Source organism: Dermacentor albipictus, chromosome 1 (assembly GCF_038994185.2).
Source record: "Dermacentor albipictus isolate Rhodes 1998 colony chromosome 1, USDA_Dalb.pri_finalv2, whole genome shotgun sequence".
NCBI lineage: Eukaryota > Metazoa > Arthropoda > Arachnida > Ixodida > Ixodidae > Dermacentor > Dermacentor albipictus.
In genome coordinates this window covers 5,507,419-5,528,291 of record NC_091821.1, presented here as the reverse complement: position 1 = coordinate 5,528,291, position 20,873 = coordinate 5,507,419, and the positions used below count along the sequence as shown (strand labels likewise).

The following is a 20,873-nucleotide window of genomic DNA, read 5'->3' as shown; positions in this document are numbered from 1 at the left end:
TCTTTAATTTCAAGTTGCATTCACAGACCGATGAAAAAATGAGTTTTACTGCGCAATCCCTGGTCTGTATACATTTGCTCATAGGTGTACCTTACTCCTCCTACACTTACTTAAATATGTAAGTCAGCCCCAGTGAAATACTTTCGGTTTAAAATAAATTTTATTTGCAAATATACTGACACTGTGCTGGCAACAAGAACAAAAAGAGTTGCCTGCAGCATTCAAATTGTTCAACCTGGAAGGTTGGACAATTATTAGATGAAAACTGAGAAATAAAGACAACATTATTGCTGTGTTCACTAGAGTAGAACCTGAACATTAAAATTTTTCTCTCCAGAATGAAAAGAAAAACAATAGCTTTCAATTCAGGTTGTTTGGCTCTTGTCACCTATGGACTGTTTGTAATAGTCACTCAACAGTGCTGTCATACATTTGCAAATGGACACAGGCCTGCCATCACTACTGCCATCACCATTGCCAAAGTGGCAGCACCATTGTAGCGGTTTTCCACATGGCTTGTCAGGAGGCAGGTGTCAGTAATGCCATCATTACCATTTAAAACCAGCCACCATGAAGTGCTTTAGCAAATCTCCACATAGCTGGAAAGTCACTTTATATTGTTACGTGTAGCTGGAGCCCAATACTATATACAATTTATTTACAGGGGAGCTAACAGAAGGCCAAAACGGCGACGCTATATCAAGCGGGCCCATGTCGTCTTCTTCCTCCTCACTGCAGGCTCACTGCGGCGGCTGCTCCGTAGCATCACCCCCGGAAGTAGAAGACCGTCCCGGTGCTTAATCTACACATCCGCGGTGAAAGGTGTGTGGTATGGTTTTAGCCTTGCCACGTGAACAATGTCACTTGCAGCTGATGATGACGCTGAAAGGTCGGCGGGGATGATTTGATACGTGACATCGGTCACTTGTCGCACCACATGGTATGGGCCACTGTAGCGCGACAGCAGCTTTTCGGAAAGGCCCACATGTCGAATGGGTGACCAGAGAAGCACCAGAGAACCCGGAGTAAAATGCATGTCGTGATGGTGGCAATCATAGAGGCATCTCTGATGCTCCTGTGAGGCCTCGAGACGGGTGCGGGCGAGCTAGCGCGCGTGGTCGGCGTGTGCGATGGTGTCGCGGGCGTATTCAGTGGTTGAACATGTGGCCGAGGGCAACAAAGTGTCCAAGGGCAACGCGGGTTCTCGGCCATACAGGAGATAGAATGGTGAATAGCCGGCGGTGTCGTGACGCGATGAATTATACGCGAACGTCACATATGGTAAGTGAAGATCCCAGTCGTGGTGGTCAGTCGCAACGTACTTTGAAAGCATGTCGGTGATGGCCCGGTTGAAGCATTCCGTGAGGCCGTTGGTCTGTGGGTGTTAGGATGTGCTGAACTTTTGCTTTGTCGAGCAGGAGCGGAGGATGTCCTTGACGATTGCCGACAGAAAGCTGCGGCCACGATCAGTGAGTAATTGGCGCGGAGCACCGTGCACTAAAATGATATCATAGAGCAGAAAGTCAGCAACGTCAGTAGCACAACTTGTCGGAAGGGCTCTGGTGATTGCATACTACGTAGCATAATCGGTAGCGACAGCGACCCATTTATTTCCAGAGCCTGAGAGAGGAAACGGTCCAAGAAGGTCTAGACCACCACGGAAAAAGGGTTCCGGTGGGATGTCGATCGGTTGGAGACATCCAGCTGGAGGTGTTGAGTGCTCCTTCCGTCACAAGCGGCAACGTAGCGCAGCACGGAGCGGGCGAGACCCGGCCAAAAGAATCGACGACGTACACGGTCGTATGTGCGCGAGACGCCCAAGTGTCCAGCCAAGGGAGCGTCGTGAAGTTGTTGGAGGACAGTCGAACGCAGGTGTGATGGAATTACGAGCAGAAGGTCAAGGCTGTGTGGATCGAGATTGCGGCAGTATAATGTGCCCTCCTTAAGGAGAAACATCCGGAGAGAGGCGTCACCAGGCGTCGACTCCAGATGGTCGATGAGGGCTTGTAACGAAGGATCGCGGCGTTGCTCGTTGCCGATTTCAAGCAACTGGGACACAGAGAAAATGCAAGCGATGGCGTCCGCATCAGCCAGTTCGTCGCCAGGGTAGCGGGACAAACAATCGGCATCCTGGTGCAAGCGTCCCGTCTTATATACCACGGAGAAGGTATATTCTTGCAGGCATAACGCCCAGCGAGCGAGTCGTCCCGTGGGGTCTTTGAGCGAGGATAGCCAGCAGAGCGCGTGGTGATCAGTGATGACACAGAAGGGGCATTCGTACAAGTAAGGACGAAACTTTGCAACAGCCCACACAAGAGCGAGGCACTCGCGCTCTGTGATTGAATAACTGCGCTCAGCGGGTGATAGAAGTCGGCTGGCATAGGCTATAACGCGATCATGTCCACGCTCCACCAAATCAATGTTACGTGTAGCTGGAGCCCAATACTATATACAATTTATTTACAGGGGAGCTAACGGAAGGCCAAAATAGCAACGGTATATCAAGCGGGCCCACGTCGTCGTCTTCCTCCTCACTGCAGCCTCACTGTGGCGGCTGCTCCGTAGCAATATCACATTGGTATGCAAATCAATATGTGACAAAGAAGTCAACTGTGAATCAAGTAAAGAGACTCAAACAAGCAAAAAAAAAACTATACACAATCTTGAAATGTTCACATGAACCATTCTGAGCATTCAGTATGTTGGGATGACATTGCAGGGTATCTACCAAGTTGTCATTTCCAAATTCCCTGAGTTTTTTAGGTTATCTCTGAGTGGCTTTGCAAAATTCCCCGAGTGACACAAAACTTTGTTTTATGTCAAGGCGGGCTGGCTGACACGATGTTGCCCGATGCTGTTACTCTCTGGCAAGCATGTTAAAAATTTAAAAAAGAAAAACGATTTGATCTTGTTTTAAAAGTAAGGAGAAATGTTTATTCTAAAAGAAAACAGATGGAAGTGGTTAGTGAAATGCACAGCAAATAAAATACCTTTAAAGAATGGTACAACCCATTGCGAATCAGTCGAACACTCTCAAATACGAACAAAAAGGAGCCGCGCATTCACCCTACGGACCATTTGAAGCATCCTCTTGGTCAGTTGAACAGTCAACGTCTAATTTTTGGACTACATTGCCGCCGCGAAAACGTCCGAAAAATCGGGCAGTTCAAAAAATGAATGCATGCGTTTTTCTGCCTTTAAGGGCTCAAATCACCACAGGCACATCCGAAAAATCTCTGAATGCCTACCAGTACACTTATTAGGCATATTGGTGCTTGTACTATGACAGGAGATGGCAGATGCATGCGTGCATAATTAAGGAGTACATACTGTGTCCTGTGACGATCTCCCCTACCTACGCTTATTATGCTTCACCGCAATACTTTGTCATTTGCTTCACTGCGTAACACTACTGTACTATGGCGAAGCTCACTTTCGGGAACCGGCATTATGCAATGCGTCGTGCATTCCGGGCTTCAAAGCCACTGGCAAGAATAACAAAGGCAGAGTCTGCGCCATTGATAACAGTGGCTAATTCTTTTAATGAAAAACATGGTGCTGAACAGCAAGAGGTTTGCTAGAAAACAGCGAAGCAGTTAGGCTTAGCATTGCCGTGGTGGTGGCTACGACTGCCAGCAAATCTGCATGCGAGAGCGCCGGTTTAAAGTGGTGAGGTAATCAAAATGGCAGTGATGGTGGCTTTGATTAATGCCATTTCGGGCCTGCGGTCACGCAAAAAGTCGCGAAAATGAGGCGACAAAAGGCTGTTGCGTCAGAAATTTCAGACGTTCTTATACACTGACTCTATGGGTAGGTGATGGTGCCGCGACGCTGTCCAATTATCGGGCGTACGGCAATTTGGTCATCAACTGTACACAGACAGCTCCTCCAGCCGACGACATGGTGTCGAAATAGATTCTTTATGATTACTCTCTGTTACTCGAGCCAGCACTATCGGGACTTTGATTCCCTTTCAATAAATTTACAGCTAACTTTCTCTGATAGAAGTGCAAATTCCTCGAGTTTTCCCTGAGTATTTCCAGACTATTAAAAAATCTCGGTTTTCCCAGTTGGTAGACACCCTGCATGATTGATGGAGTGTGCTGAATTGGTTGGTTTATCATGAAGGGGGTAAAAACAGCATGAAGGGCAGGATCAAAGCAGAGACGACGTACACGGCGCTGATTGGCAACCAGTCTTTACTGCATTTTCAGTTGTAATATATACGATTCCCTATGTGCAGAAAGGTACAAAAATGTATAATGACATGCCACTGTTGTCTGCAGTTTGTCATATTTGATAAGTAGTGCATTTCACTGTAATGTGAGGATACAGAGGGAACACGCTTACGCATGAATAACAATGTTCGTATATTCGGAAAGCTTCACATATTTCACAAGCAAGTTGGTTTGGCCTGGATCCCAGGGGAGTACATTTTTGAAGGTATGGAACGCAGCCACAGTTTCTGCAGTTATCTGCCAGGTGACTTGCAAATGAGCCCCTGAGCAAGTAAGCGTGCTCTCATAAACGATCATTAATATATATTGGCCAGTTTGTTCTATATGTAGCAGCACTTGCATGAGAATGGTATTTTATTTATGATTTTACATGTGCAGTTCATAAAGGATGCAGCTTGTTTCTTATCACCTTCGCTTTCTTTTTAACCTTCTTTGTTCACTCTACAGCAAGGAACAGAAAGGTTGGTGCGTGCAGTGAATAAAACTTGTTCCAGTTTTTCCAGCAATATTTTCTAACCTATGGGAAACATCGTACAAGTATGTAAGAATGTATATGATTTGGTGCATCACGTTGGTCCTCACTATGCCGTGTCATAGTGGCTAGTAGCTGTTGCACTTGGCGTAAAAAGCTACTTGATGTTTTCAGCATGCAGAGGCAATGTTTTGCAATGAGCATGAAATAGTGCAAGGTGAAATGCGTGCCTCAAGGAGCAAGAAGGACAAGTGCCAACAAGATTTCCAAATATTTAACAAAAATGCCCTCCCTTATCTACTAGTCTTCTCTCCACTGTTATCTTCTATTGAACAACACACTGATGGCCACACCATCTGTTTCGGTGCCTAGCTGCCTGGAGACTCGTCTCAATGGCACGAAATGTGGCATTAATGTAGCAGCAGAGCTGCAACCTCCACAGACCCACTACACCATCCATGTCTGCAGACGACTGTGAGCCATACTTTCTGGTAGCCTATACAACATTTTCATACAGGGTACACTCTCACAACCCCATTTGGGCGGGCGAGGTAACATAATTTTGATCACACCTGGGGCTCATTATGCCTCTCAAACCACCGCGATGAACATTTTAACTTTGCCCCAATCGGAATGTAAATCAAACCTGCAGCCTAATGATCAGCAGTCACAATCGCCACCATGACAGGTGCTATAGAAACTTTATACGAATTTCACGAGACTCCGGAAAATATTCTCACAATTTTTAAAGGGCCCCTAAACCAGCCAGAGGTCAAAATTTAGCTGTGTTGTTGCAGTTGTGCATGAGTCTGCAACACGTAGCTGTGAGAATATTTCGAAACAGTGCCATAACAACAGAGTTATATGCATTTGATGATCGAAACATGGCCCTAGCTCTTTTTGCTCTTTCCTTTGCTACACTTTGTTCACTGGCTGGTCTCTCCTCCTCACCGAGTGTTCTTTCAAACGTCATGTGACATATGTCACCGCCAACGCGCTTTTCAAAACACTACCCACTTCGGTTATCACAACTCCGTGCTTCTCGGCTACCCGTTGTTGCTGCCGTGCCAGGCCGTGTGTAGTATAGTGTCGCCCCCTGCCAGATCTCCGTGTTATCATACATTTGTTTCGTAGTAGTCTAGCTAGATAGCGTAGCCCCCTTTTGTCATGTGTCGAGCTTGGACCAATCAGGAGGTGTCATATGGCGTGTGAAGTCCTTTTTGGTAATAAACGGCCGCAAGCCAGCCCAGTCCTTGTCCGGTTTTCATCAGGAGCAGTTAGCTCCGCGTCTCCCTCTCTGCATCGGCGCTCACCGCGCATTTGCTGGGCACGGGCCCCCACTTGCCTGCCACTGCCGACACAACACCGTGCTCCTGCAAAGCGTGCCACTATGGACCCTGTGTTACACGCCAGGCATTGTGCAGGGTGTCATCATGATGCAACTGGTGCCACGTCATTTCGTTTTACCAGTCGGTGCTTATGCAGCAAAGCAGCGCACATGGATGCCTTCTAGCCATCGCAAAACACTACCAGACTCTGTTCTCGCAGCTAATCGGACTGCTAAACACGATTGTGTTGCAACACGAGCAATTTGGCACTTGCGCTGTGGGCCACAGTTACCGATTAGCAAGCACTCGCAAGTGAGCAACACGACAAGGAAGAGCAGGAAAAATGCGCACCTGCTAGCAGACTAACCGGAAGTGCAAGTTCTTGTTCGAGCAATCGAGTGTCTGCTCCTGGTGACATCACCAGATGCACTCCGGTGACGTCACAACGAGCGCTGGGAATAGCGGAAAGGCCTGGAGAAGAGCACAGCATTGCTTTTTTATTTTGTGGCATGCCCGCAGCACCCAGTGCTGCTGCGTTTGGCATCATTGATCGTGACGGCATTTTCAACTCTGTGCGCATGTTTACTTGAAATGTTTAAGAAATATCAGAGGTGGTTCGGAGCCCTTTATAACAACACCAAAGTCAAGGTAAAACATACTGGCTATTACTACTTTTGCCTGAACAAGCCATCAATGAGTTTCTGGACATCTCCCACATCACTGCCAAGGGGTCTCCTATGCAAACTAGCACATCTACATAGCCCGCGCTCACTGTGCTCCAAATGCAGCTACCAGGATTGTCTGCATTAGTGAAATAGTGGAGGGCTACTTTGGCTGAATTTGTTACTATAAATTTGTAGTATATACTTGGTCTGTCTACAGCTAACTTCAGCCAAGGTTTAAAAATATGCCAAAGCACTCTACGAGGACGCAACCAAATGCATGTTCTTTGTTATTGTATGGGGCATGTCACACTATTTATAGTATTCTGCTTAATTGCATAATTAGTCAAGATTAATTAACCAACTTCACAAGTATCATTTTTGGGCAAAACTTCTGATAAGAAAGCTGTAAAGCATGTAGGAAACATGCAATACAGCAAGCTTTGAACTTCCTACTGGTTGCGTAATTATTTTTTGTGCCCTATAGGAAACTCGCAAAATGTTAAAAAAATGCATGTGATATCTCACTTGCGTGCCTCGATTGCAGTGTACTCAAACATGCCGCATAAAAGCAAACAGCATGCTCAGCCTTGTCTGCTGCCTTGCTGGCTTATCGCTGTCATGAACTGCCATGAGGGAAGCATAAAACTGGCATATATCGCACAACCAATGCCTCCATTATTGCCCCATCACATTTTGAACAGCTGCACACAGGCTAGATGCACTGTTCGTTCATACATGGCACATTTGAGAGCACTGCAACCGAGGCGTGCAAGCAGGCATGTCACATGCTTTTTCTTTATATTTGACTGGCTTCCTTTAAAGGGCCCCTGAAACGGTTCAGACAAATTTTTTAAACGCATAGGGTACAGCTTAAGTAGAACATTTGCACCACAATTTAAGTGAAGCGTTACGTATTAATGGAGCTACAAGCGATTACAAGTTATCCTCCTCCCTAGCTATGCTTTTCTTCCTCAACTCGTTCACCGAGTGATAGGGGCTAAGCTCCGCCTGCACTGGTTCTGCGTCACGATGCGACATCACATGGGCCACTTCCAGTTGTTTTGGAGCCCGCCTCTGCCTGCATGAAACCTCTCCGCTAGTGGCTTGACCGTCAACCCCAAGCGAGAGCTATCGAAGCAGCGTGCGTGTGAGAATTCTGTCGTAGCGCCGAACGTTTCGAGGGAATGGTGAAGGCATAAACTCAAGCTGATGAAGGAACTTTGGCGTAGACGTACGCGAGCGTCCTGATCGGTCTCCACAGTCCAGCCACCCATTGGCGCAAAGCTTAACCTGCCAAAGAAAGAGCTAATATTGCTCTAACCAAGTGTAATACATTTTAAACATTTACAAAAACAACATGTTAACGATTACACTCCTGCGAAAAATTTGCACCAGCAGCAAAGAAGAGTACATTTTGTTATTGATACTGTGTGTGGTTGAGCTCTGTGCCACCAGGTGGCTGCACTGTGCAAACCATTCACATTTGCGCTTCTGTTCATCCCCTGAAAAGACACTCAAGGGGACATGGCCAGGCCCTGTCCCCTTGCGTTTACCCTAATACCGGACTCGCGGAATGCTATTGCGTGAGTAATCTTCTGGTGTAAAGTGACGGCCATAATCGCGCAAATCCTGGCACCCATCAGATAGCGGCTGTCCAATACACTGCAGCCAGTCCGCTCGTCTACTGCCTTGCAGAGGGACACGATGTCTGAAAAATTGTTCTTGTGCATTCTCTTCATGTTACTTTCTTTTTATAAAAACAAATTAACTAACATTCCAACTATTACGAACATCATTTGTTTACCATAAAGTTGGAAAAATTATCGATCAAGCGCCCTGGTCAGCCAATCGGGTAGCTCACCCCCCTAACGTCGTATGGGTGATTTCGGTCATATGGGTAGGGGCAGCTTAAAATTCCGCCGAGCAGTGTGTTGCGATCGGCAGCGATGTGCATTTTTAAAACCTTATGATAAATTACACGCTTTATGCGGAGCACTTAGATGTGTCAATTAATGATCAGAAGGACCTACTCTAACGACTCAGTACATTTGTAGAAAATCGTCAAAATCGTTTGAGGGTCCCTTTAAGACGCAGAAAAATTTATCACGTAACCAACAGGAAGTTCAAAGCTACCGAACTAAATGTTTTCAGTAATACTCTACAAATTTCTTATTAGAAGATCTGGCCTAAAATCAATATGCTATAAAAACTAACAAGCGAACCACAGTGCAATGCCACAGAAATAATGCAATGATGAGATAAGGTTTGCAGGAAGACAATAGTGGTTGAATGCAGAGATCGCCAGAGAAGGACTTGTCAGGACGAAGAGAAGTGCCCCTCGTGCTGGCTCGACCATTGCAATGATGAGAGTTGTAGAAACTAGTCCGGGCTACAGCATGGAACAAGAAGTGTGTGCACTGTTCACATTTTATTCTACACTGCAGTTAAATGAGCCAGGAGAATAAGGGGAGCTGGATCTTTTGTCAGAACCGTACGAAGACAATGAAGCCAGAGAAGGGAAATGTGGCGTCAACTTCAAGTAACAACGATGTGCTAATACAAATTAAATAATTTCAAATACTATGAAAACTCACATTGTTGGAACAACTGCACTATTACACTAGCAGCAGTCATGTCTGCTGCAATCTGTAGTAGTTATATAACCAGTTTACTAACAAGGTTCATGTTTACTGCAAGCTGTATTTACTGTACTCTGTTGTATAATTTAAAACGTTCACAATGATGACTGATGCTTACTGAAAGTTGTGATACTAAAGAAACATAGTAATAAGTGGTGTTTCTTGAAAACTGACCACATTGGAATAGCAAAGCAAGAAAAACCACTTGGTGACAACTACAATGCTTAAACAGGTGCAATATGATGCATGGTTCATGAAGTCTCCTGATACAGCTTAAATTCAGGAATACAACAGTTGTGTTCACTGAATACTGTACGACTGAGTTAGGTTCAGGTCAGGTTCTTTTAACTCTGCACAGCATATTGAAGATATCACTTAGATGACACAGTTCAGCAGTGGTTAACATGTTGATTGAGACTTATCACATTGTCATCTGCTCTCACATTTCTCATAGAGTTGCGGAGCGACAACTCTGGAGTTGGAATGCTTCTCGAATCATTCCACATTTTCAAACACCCAGAAGGGAATGGAATGATTGCACCAGGAACCAGGAATGGGAACGGAATGGGCACATAGTCGCAGATTGCTAAATGTTTATTTTAAGCGAGAATACAAAACCAGTAAATTTGCCAATCAAACTAAACTAAACATGGTGAACTATATTTTTCAATTTTTACTGAAAACGGCTCTTTCAATATCTTCCTATACATTACTTCTGCCACAGTAATTATAAACAACACGGCATTCTACACATTCTACACTTCTGATGAGCCAGAAATCTTACTTTGTTAAAATGTTGAAGTGCATTTAAAGACGGCAACTTTGAGCTAATTCCTCCACTTCTAGTTAAGGAATTAAGCTTACTGTTTAGTTTTAGTGAACTTGTTAACTTTAGTTAAAATGTTGTTAAGAATTGTTCAATTTAGCAAGAGCATGCTTTACCTATGACAAAGAGATGCAGGCAAAACATGATTTTAAAAATGCACCACGTTTTTTGGGGGTTTTTTTTGCATAATGTATATCCAGAAGACCAGGTAGCCAGCGGTCGGAGAGGTGTAAGGGAAATAAAAAGGTGCTTGCTTATATACCAGTAAATGTGAAACAAAAGAAGGCAGCAGACTTAGTCGATTAAATCGGCTCAAAGCTCACTTGCTGCAAGAGGCATTCTTCTACAGTGAAGAACACCATGGTTATTTTGCTTGCGTGCTTTCACTTCAAGTAATTGCACTCATCTACTAAGAGGGACATGGTGTATGTTGTTTTACTCAAATAATAATTAGATTACACACAACAACACCCTGCATAGGTAAGAGGCCACAAAGAGTTTCCTCCTGTGCAAAAAAATTGCATGTAACATTGTTTATTACACTGCTAAGGCTTCAAAAATATATAGCTCTTTTTGCTACTAGGCATGCAAGCGCTAGTAAACAATTTAGAGAAAGCATTTCATTTGATGGAATTAGAGGAATGGAATGGTGCAACTCAACCACTTCAGCAGTGGTCCAACTCTCATCATTCCGAGGAGATGGGAATTTCCACAGTGGAATGAAATGGCGGGCTCTGCTCTCATATATCTCTGTCCCTTCCCCTCGTGCTAGAATGCTTTTCAAAAAGCACACAAATGTTAGCCTCCTCTCATTCTGGTCCTTGCGCGACTTGAGTCAATAGACTCAAGCCGGGGTCGGAGCCGGAGCCGAGGTCGGAGCCAGAGCCGCTGCGGCCGGTCGAGATCGCGGAGCGCCCCGAGGCAGCAGCCGGGGGGCCAAGCCAACCGTGGAGGCCGGGGCCAACAGCAGCATCAGCAACGAAACCAACAAGGAGCCCAATCACAGGTGACGTCCCAAAGAAACTGGGCCAGCATAGTGGCAGGGAGGGGGAGCGAGGTGCATCCCGAATTAGTTACACTTGACACAGTTAAGAGTCTACAGCAAACCATCCAAAACATGCAAACAAAGATCGCACAACAGGATACAAAGATCCGCGCCTAAGAGAGGGGTTGCTTCCCACAACCAATGGACAGGGACCGACACCCTAGCTCGGCAACCAGCGCCCTATCAGTTCCGTCCCCGACTTCGGTACCTATTAGCATACCAACAACTACCGAAAGTGAAGAGTCCGATATGGACTCACAGGGCGCACCGAACAAACGAAAAGCCAGTCTCATTCACAGAACTCCCACTACAGCCCCAATTGAGGACGCAGACCTAATGAAACGTGTAGAGCAACACGTTGAACGCGCGGTCAAGGCGACCATGGACGCCATCCTCCCTGCGATTTTTTAACGCTTCCAGCAGTTAGAGAACCGCATGACGGCACTCGAACAGAACCACAACACGCTAGCCGCACAGGTTGCACAAATCGCACACTACATCCCAAAATTAGCGCCCGTCCAGCCGGAGCAGACTCTCCCTCACCCCGCGGTCGTTCCCCAGGTGGCACCCGTCAGCGCAGCGGCGGTCCTCTGCCCTTCCCGCCTGGACCTGGCCGTCCACACAGTCCCCAACAATCAACATGGCTGTAACAACCAATAGCACCTATCACGTTTGGCAGCGGAACTGCCACGGATTCAAAAAGAAGAAGACCAACCTTCACCAGCATGTTAATAACACGGCACAGCAAGAATCCTACAAACCTGATATCATAGCGCTACAAGAAGTCAACATGGAAGCCGGCCTCTCCTTTTACCGGGCTTTCCATTGCCGTAACAACTCCAAGAAAGTCACTCCGCTTGTTCGCCGAGAACAGGTGACGGCGATCCACGACATCGAAACTTCTCCCCCCTCGGGCATCCCCCACGTTTTCGGGGAGATCATCCCGACGCGCACGTCAGATCCCAGCCTATTCATCCTCAAGGTATACGTCGCCCCGCATGCAGACCCGAAGCTCGATGCGCTTTTTCGTTCGGCCGTCAAAGTCAGCCGTGACTGCCCCCTGCTCATCGTTGGGGACTTCAACGCCGGTCATACTCTGTGGGGATACCTGGGCAACACCCGCAAGGGTAGACATCTAGCAGAAGCCGCGCAAGAGTTGGGCCTCACGCTAATCCGCACCAGAATCGGCAGCTGAGGTCAGGTGGACACTAACCCGGACCTGACGTTTGTCGTCCACTCGCAAGATTACGCCTGGACGAACACCGGCGAAACTCTGGGAAGCGACCACTGCATCCTTCACACGGAAATCTATGCACGCGGCAAGCGTCGGCGGAAGCATCGCTTCTCGGTCACAAACTGGGATAAATTCCGCGAGTCCAGAAGAATGCGAGCCAGTGAGGGATCCATCGCCAATATCTCATCCTGGACGAGCCAACTCCTGGCCGACATGGAAGAGCATACGGAATATCTTGACCCGGAAGATGCCCCGGAAACCTCCAACGTCGACAGCAGGCTGCTCCACATGTGGCAGGCAAGATCGAGCATGCTCCGGCATTGGCAACAGCAGGGGAAAGATAACCAAGCCCTAAAAGAAAGAATCACTCAACTCGACGCAGAGATCTCCGATCACGCGAACGAGGTCACCCGGCAGCAATGGTACCAAATATGTGATCGCATGAGGGGACGCCTCAGCGCAGCCCGGACGTGGCACCTCCTACGCCACCTCCTGGACCCGGACACCACCAAGGCCGAAGGCAGAAGAAACATGGCCAAGTTAATCCACAGGCATGCTCAGGACCCGAGAGCGTTCCTGGCTGAGATGCGAGACAAGTACATCGGCCCGCAACTCAAGACACCGTTACCTGCGGCCTACCAGGGCCGGCCGAACGCGCACATAGATGAAGACATTACGTTCGCTGAGGTGTCAGCAGCCGCCTACAAGCTGCGGACAAACTCGACGCCGGGTTTGAACCGCGTTACCAACAAGATCCTATGCAACCTGGACAAGGCCGCAATGGAGCAGCTCACCGAGTTCATGAACGAATGCTGGAAGACGGGCGCCATCCCGGAAGAGTGGAAGACGTCAACGATCGTCTTTATACCAAAACCAGGCAAACCACTCAATGCGGACAACCTCAGGCCGATTTCACTCACATCATGTGTCGGCAAACTGATGGAGCACGTGGTCCTAGACCGTCTCAATGAATACGTAGAAGATGGGGACGAGTTCCCCCACTCTATGTTTGGTTTCAGGCCACACCTGTCCTCTCAAGATGTGCTCCTTCAGTTAAAAAGGCAGGTGATGCAACGCGAAAGTCCGGCGGACGCTCGCCGATTCCGGTGCCTCCTGGGCCTCGACCTGAAGAAGGCCTTCGACAATGTCGCCCATGCAGCGGTGCTCGAGGGCCTGACCCAACTGGGTGTTGGAAACCGAGCATACCAATACGCCCGAAACTTTCTCACCAACCGGAAGTGCCGGATCAAAGTCTGCGAACATGAAACTGAATTTATAGAGCTGGGGAGCCGAGGCACGCCACAGGGATCAGTCATCTTCCCTTTTCTCTTTAACGCGGCGATGCGCGGGCTCCCGGAACTGCTGTGCTCTATCCCTGGGCTTCACCACAGCCTCTACGCTGACGACGTGACGTTATGGGCAGCGGCGGATGATCCACAAACTCTTCAAGAGATCATGCAACGCGGCATCGACGTTGTACAAGCTTATGCGGAGTCGAGGGGCCTGACGTGCTCACCGGAAAAATCTGAATACCTTCTGATCAAGCCCGGCAGAAGTAGCTGTCCCAGGGGATCACCACGGAGAAGGCGCTTCCTTCAACTTAAGGTCGGAGAACTTACCATCCAGGAGCGCCCCAGTATCAAAATATTGGGGCTTGACTTTCAGAACACGCTGCGCTGCGGGCTCATGTTAAAGAAACTCCAGAGGGCGACCAACTACACACTACAGCTCATTCGCCGGGTGGCTAATCGGCACCACGGCATGGGCGAGGGCGATCTGCTTTGACTTGTGCAGGCACATACATAACCAGCAGAACCATGTACTTGACACCATATGTCAAACTCGCAGCCACGGACTTAGCCAAACTAAACACCATGATCAGACGAAGCACAAAGGCAGCCTTGAGCCTTCCGGACCACGCGGCCACCGCAAGGCTAGAGGCCTTAGGCATGCATAACATGATCGAGGAGCTCTTAGACGCTCACCACACAGCCCAAGTCCGTCATCTCTCGCTAACCCCGGCTGGCCGCACAGTCCTCCGGAAGCTCAGTCTCGAGGCTATCCCCGACGTTACAGAGTATGTTACGATTCCGCGAAAGGTCAGGGGGCATATTTATGCTCCACCTCTACCCCGCAACATGGACCCCGAGTTCCATCAGGGCCGTCGGCAGGCCCGTAGTGAAGTCATTTGGCGACGCTACAGCTCACAAGATGGAGTGGTCTACACAGAGGCAGCCAGACACCCTCGCGGCGACCTCATGACCGCGGTGGTAGCGGATCACAACGGTGGACTGATAGAACATACAACAATCACGGCTGGCCGAGTGGTGGAAGCGGAGGAAACCGCAATTGCCATGGCCATGCATGCAGAAGCGAATACCGTCATCAGCGACAGCAAGCAGGCCATCAGCAATTTCATCCGTGGTAGAATTTGCAAGCAGACGTACCATGTCCTCGCACGACGCCCCCTAAGCGGCTTGAAAACCCTTGTGTGGACCCCCGCTCACGCAGCTGTGCCCGGCAACGCGTCGGCTCACAGTTTGGCTTGAGATCTCGCGCGCCGAGCCTCGTCCGCGGATGCGGACGGCGTGAATGAGGAGGAGAGACACGAGGAACCCTGCGAGACTTATTATGAAATAGCCCATCGGTATCGCTTGAGGCGTCGTGCCCTCCCACCACCGGCCAAGCAACTCGACAAAACGCAAGCGGTCGAGTTTCGGCGACTTCAGACAAATACATACCCACACCCAAAATACATTACCAAAATCACAGGGGGCAGGGCAAGCGACAAATGTAGGCTCTGTTCAGAAACGGGAACACTCACACACATAATGTGGGAATGCACCTCGCTCCCGTTCTCTCATCCCCCCGTCAGCAGTGAGACTGACTGGACAGCCTGGCTCAGTTCCGGGGACGTCGACCGACAACTTGAACTGGTGGACTGGGCGGAAAAGGCCAAGCAGGCCCAGGGCCTTACTTGAGCCCTAACCCTCAGCTATGTCCCTCTTTACCCTTCCCCCTTTCAATAAAGTTTATCACCACCACCACCAACTGCAGCTGTGTTACCGGCTGCTGCATTGAGTACATCATCCAGGTGATATCTTCAATGTGCCATGCCAAGGTAGAGAAGAATCTGAACTGATGCAAACATTCGCCGCCACAAAATTGACTTTAAGATAAGCAAAAAATTAGTTTTCCCTGTCGCATCTTGAAAAGCACTCAACTACTCAGTCCCACATGACACTTGTTCTACTTCCTTCAAATTGCATTCTGCACACTGCACCCAACAACCAACTTGAGTGGTATCTGGAGTATCAACTCGAGCCCAGGTTGCTTTAACGCTTTCCTCGCAAACCATTTTCATCAAGCCGTGTCCACACAAGAGAGGCCTACAGTGGCTCCTCACAATGGTCAGGGTGTGATCAAGCAAGCAGCTCACTTTCCCAATGTTCACAGGGTGTCCACCAAGTTGATATTTCCTAATTCCCCACGTTTTCCAGGTTTTTCCCGAGTGCCTTTGCAAAATTCCCTGGATGAAACAAAACGCCTCAGTGTTGCGCTTCGTTGCTTGAAAGAGTTTATTTTAGTTTTAATGAGGGACACCTGCATCTCGGCATCAGCAAATACACTGCTTTTTGATCTCAAGCTTCTTCAAAGAAACGGCAGCACACCTCCTATCCCATTCATTCCTCAATGCGTCAGTACTTTCTGTTCTTGTCCTCTTTCTAATGTATGCTCACTTCACGAACCATTTGAACTATCCTCTTGGTCAGTTGTAGAGTGAACATACAGTCTTTAGAACTGCCTAGGGGCCACGAAAACAACTGAAAAATTGGGCAGTTCGACAAAATAAATGCATGTCTTTTACTGCCCTTAAAGGGCCCCTGAAACGGTTCGGACAAATTTTGTAGACACGTAGGGTACAGCCGAAGTTAATAATTCGCACCACAATTTGTGTGAAATGTCTCATATTAATAGAGATACAGACGATTACAAGTTACCCTCCTCCATAGTCATGCATTTTCTTCTCGACTCGTTCGCCGAGTGATCGGGGCTAAGCTCCACCTTCACTGGCTCTGTGTCATGTTGGCACATCGTGTCGTCGACTTCCGGTTCTCTAGGCACAAGCGCACGAAGCCTCTCCAAACTCTCCGCCAGCTGCTTGGCAGTCGACCCCAAGCGAGAGCTATCGAAGCAGCGTGCGTTGCGAGCATCCTGTAGCAGCACCGAACGTGTCTGATATTCTGGTAACCACAGGTGAGCTGGGTGTTTCGATGGATGGCTGGAGGTATAAACTCAAACTCACGAAGGAACTTTAACGTAGACGTATGGTGAGTGGCCTGATCGGTCTGCACAGTCCAGTCACCTGTTGGCGCAGAGCTTAACCAGCCAAACAAAGCGCTAATATTACTCTAACCAAGTGTAAAACATTTAAAACATTTACGAAAACAATGTGTTAGCAATTATACGTCTGTGAAAAATTTACACCAGCTGCAAAGAATACATTTCGTTACTTCTGCTGTGTGTGGCTGAGCTCTGTGCCACCAGGTGGCTGCACCATGCAGACCATTCACATTTGCGCTTCTGCTCATCCCGTGAAACCACACGGTCTAATGGCCAGGCCCTGTCCCCTTGCGCTTGTGTTTAGCCCAATACCTAATACCTAAATAAATAAATAAATAAAATAAATAAATAAATAATACCGGACTCGCGAAACGCTATTGCGTTAGTAATTTTCCGGTGTAAAGTGACGGCCGCAAACACGCAAATCCTGGCGCCGATCGGATAGCGGCAGTCCAATGCGCTGCAGCCAGTGTGCTCGTCTGCTGCCTTGCAGAGGGACACGATGTCTCAGCTTGACATATTGCCAGTCGCTACGTTCGCAGTCCACAACGCAACAAAGTGGAATCATAGTGCTCGCAAAAAGACTGAGATCGACTCTGACCATGGAGCTCTCGTCAAAATTGAGCTGGTCGTAACACAAGAAGGCGACGCTTGCTGTGTGCCGGAAGTGTTTAAGTGTATTGAGAAATTGTTCATGTGCATTCTCTTTCTGTTAATTTCTTTTTTTATAGAAACAAATTAAGTAACACTCCAACTATTACGAAGATAATTTGTTCACCATAAAGATGGAAAAACTATCGATGACACACCCTGGGCAGCCAATCGGATAGCTCACCCTACTGACGTCAATGCACATGAAATTGTTCATGTGCATTCTCTTTCTGTTAATTTCTTTTTTTATAGAAACAAATTAAGTAACACTCCAACTATTACGAACATAATTTGTTCACCATAAAGATGGAAAAACTATTGATGACAAACCCTGGGCAGCCAATCGGATAGCTCGCCCTACTGACGTCAATGCACATGAAATTGTTTATGTGCATTCTCTTTCTGTTAATTTCTTTTTTTTATAGAAACAAATTAAGTAACATTCCAACTATTACGAACATAATTTGTTCACCATAAAGATGGAAAAACTATCGATGACACACCCTGGGCAGCCAATCGGATAGCTCGCCCTACTGACGTCAATTGGGTGATTTAGGTGGTATGGGTAGGGGCGGCTGAAAATTTGAGAAGTACTCTCTTAATTATTGAAGTGTCAATGAGGCATTTGTAGGCACCCCCAGGCACCCCCAAATGACACCTAACTGCTGTGTTTTCAGTGATGTACTAAGTGCGTGCAATTTTTTTTCTGACTGGAAAACAAACCTTAACAAATATGGAAAATAACACCCGACTGCGCTCCTACCCGCACCATAAAGCAGTGCTTTCCAATAAGCTTACTGAAAGCAACTGCTATGCCTGTCGCAAACCTGAAGAGACAGCACATCACCTTGATAATGACACGGAAAGAGCACCAACAGCAGGTTTCATGGCGTTGCAGCTATTTTTTCCTCTCTATGTTACATTTATTATCAGTCTCTCAAGACTGACTGATCACATTAATAACAAAAGACCCTTGATAACGTGGCCGAAGCGCCGCTCTGACCACACACGAAATGCGAAACGCAATGTAATAGGCATAGCATGTTTCGCGCGCAGCTATATTTCGCTCCAGAAACTTGCTTCGGACTAAAGCCAATTTTAAGTGACGGTTTTAGTTTTCATGAGAGTGCATAAGTGCTGCAAAAATAGGTTCATGGCATAAAATAAAAGAGAAATAAATAGACCAGGAAGTGACCCACATGTTGATACAAGGCATAACCGATGCATTCAGGAAAGTAAATAACCACTTCTAAATGAGCCGAATTGGCAATCGAGACGCCTGCACAATAAAAAAAGAAATACGTCAAATTTCAGTGAGCCCTTATCATCTATGAATTCGTAAGTACCGTTGAATACAAGCTGGTGCCTAGAGGACGTGTTCAGATAGGTCTCCTTCTGCAGCTACACAGTACTGAGTCCGCTTTATCACATGTTCAGTGGCTTTCTTGATGACCGACGCTAGAATTTTACGGAAAAATCTGTGATCTTTTGATGCGTGTGTGCCGCTCCAAGAGGCAGTCATTCTTGCTCCCTGCTTTGATGATCGTGAAACTTCGGAGCGCATTAAAAAATCACCGTCCTTTGGGAAAAAGTCGAACTGCTTAAAAAACAAAAATATAGTTACCTTCCTTCACGTCTGATGGCAAAGTGTTTCCATGAGCAGCGCGGAAGGTCTCGAAAGCAGCATTTCAAACATTCGATAGTGGGCAGCCATTCTTGCTTTCTACTTCTGCAATCGCGAAACTTCGGAGCGCGTTCAAAAATCACCGCCTGGCAGGAAAAAAACGACTGCTTAGAAAATAAGAATATGGTTCTCCTCCTTCACGTATGATAGTGCAGTGCATCCATGAGCGGTGCGGAATGTCTCGAAAGTGGTGTCTCAGATCATCATTAGCGGGCTAACGATGCACAATGGACGCGGTACGGAAATAATTTTTATAAACACTTTGTGCGCAAAACAAACAGGGACGAAGAGAAGGAGCAACACAAGGACGAGCGCTTTTCTTGTGTTCGTCCTTGTGTTGCTCCTTTTCTTCGTCCCTGTTTGTTTTGCACACAGTGTTTTTAAAAATGAATCTACCAACTAGGCTGACTCGCAGTTATGCTTCAGTATGGAAAGTCAAGAAATTATCCCATTTTCTGTTTACATCAGCTTCTGGTTCACCTCTCTGCTTAGAATATGTGTGTTCCCTGGAGGCTTCCCCACATTTCTTTATGGCCTTCTTAACCTCCTCATCCTACTACTAGCTCTTAGGTTTAAATCTTTTTCCCTTTGGGCCTGACTCGTACCTTAGCAAGCTTTTACTCAAATAGCCTTGTCAAATTTCTGCATGTCCATTCTGTTTTAGTACCCTCAAAAATTAGTTCACTTTGTTGGGTTGTTTTTTCTAGCTGCTTTTCTGAGTAAAAACACCCACCTGGTTTATCATCTTACCTCCTTCCTACTTCCTTTTCTCTTCTAAAACTCAGCTTTAAACGTTTGTGATTCCTACCTAGACTTCTGGAGCAATATTTATCTATGTTCAATACTCCTAGCCTATCCATACATCCTATGTGACATAAGTGTATAATCCACCATCGACTGCAGGTTCCCTACCTCCGATGTTATGTGCCCTTCACACTTCACAGTACTGTTACATATTACTAAGTCATGCCTTTCACACATATCCAGCGCATGTTGCCAGTTGAGTTTGTGTACCCATACATATCTTCTATATGTGCATTCATGTCTCCTAGTATAATTATCTCGCACCCTACTCCTAGCTCATTAATGCCACTTGCTATGCATTCAACCTTTTTTTTTTCTTTCCTCTTTGGCATTCGCTCCTGTCCACAGGTACACAAAACCAAAGAGTGTCTGCTCCGCTGCCACTTTCCCTTATAGTCATAAATGATCTTTGCATTCCTGTTTGACCCTTTGCCAATTCATACTGTTATGAATGAATGCCCCAATTCCACCCCCCCTTTCTGCTGCCCTCTGATCTATTCCATGATGGAAGCAGCCAAGGGAGTTTTGGAGCAGCTCTGGGAGCAGCGATTTTGGCACGTTGGCACAAGTTTGGACCAGGAATTGTACATTTTGGAGTAGAAGATACACATTTTGGAGCATGCTAGGTAAGGGTCAACATGACAAATTAAGAAAAGGCGTCTTTTTCTCTGACTTAACAGAATATTGTTAGGTTACGGCAATTCAGTTCTGCGGAAGCCCACAAGGTGGAGGAAAGTTCACAAAAGAAAGAAAAAAGTCACCCACCCAACAAGAGAAACCCAAAGGAAACCCATTTGCGTTGCTCAGAAACCACTATTAACCCTTTCAGGGTAGATTTCTTTCGCCATATGCGATCACCCAGGGTCTATTTTTTTTTTCTATTGCAGATTCTAATTCTTCTGAGAGACCTATTAGGAAAAAAAATTTACCGTAATTTTTCTAG

At 47.0% G+C, this 20,873-nt stretch overlaps 1 protein-coding gene across 9 annotated transcripts in view; it reads right to left on the bottom strand.

Moving 5' to 3' along the window:
* Ctl2 (Choline transporter-like 2) overlaps positions 1-20,873 on the bottom strand; it is a 608,937-nt gene that overhangs the window by 237,076 nt on the left and 350,988 nt on the right. The gene's annotated exons all lie outside the window — the stretch shown is intronic.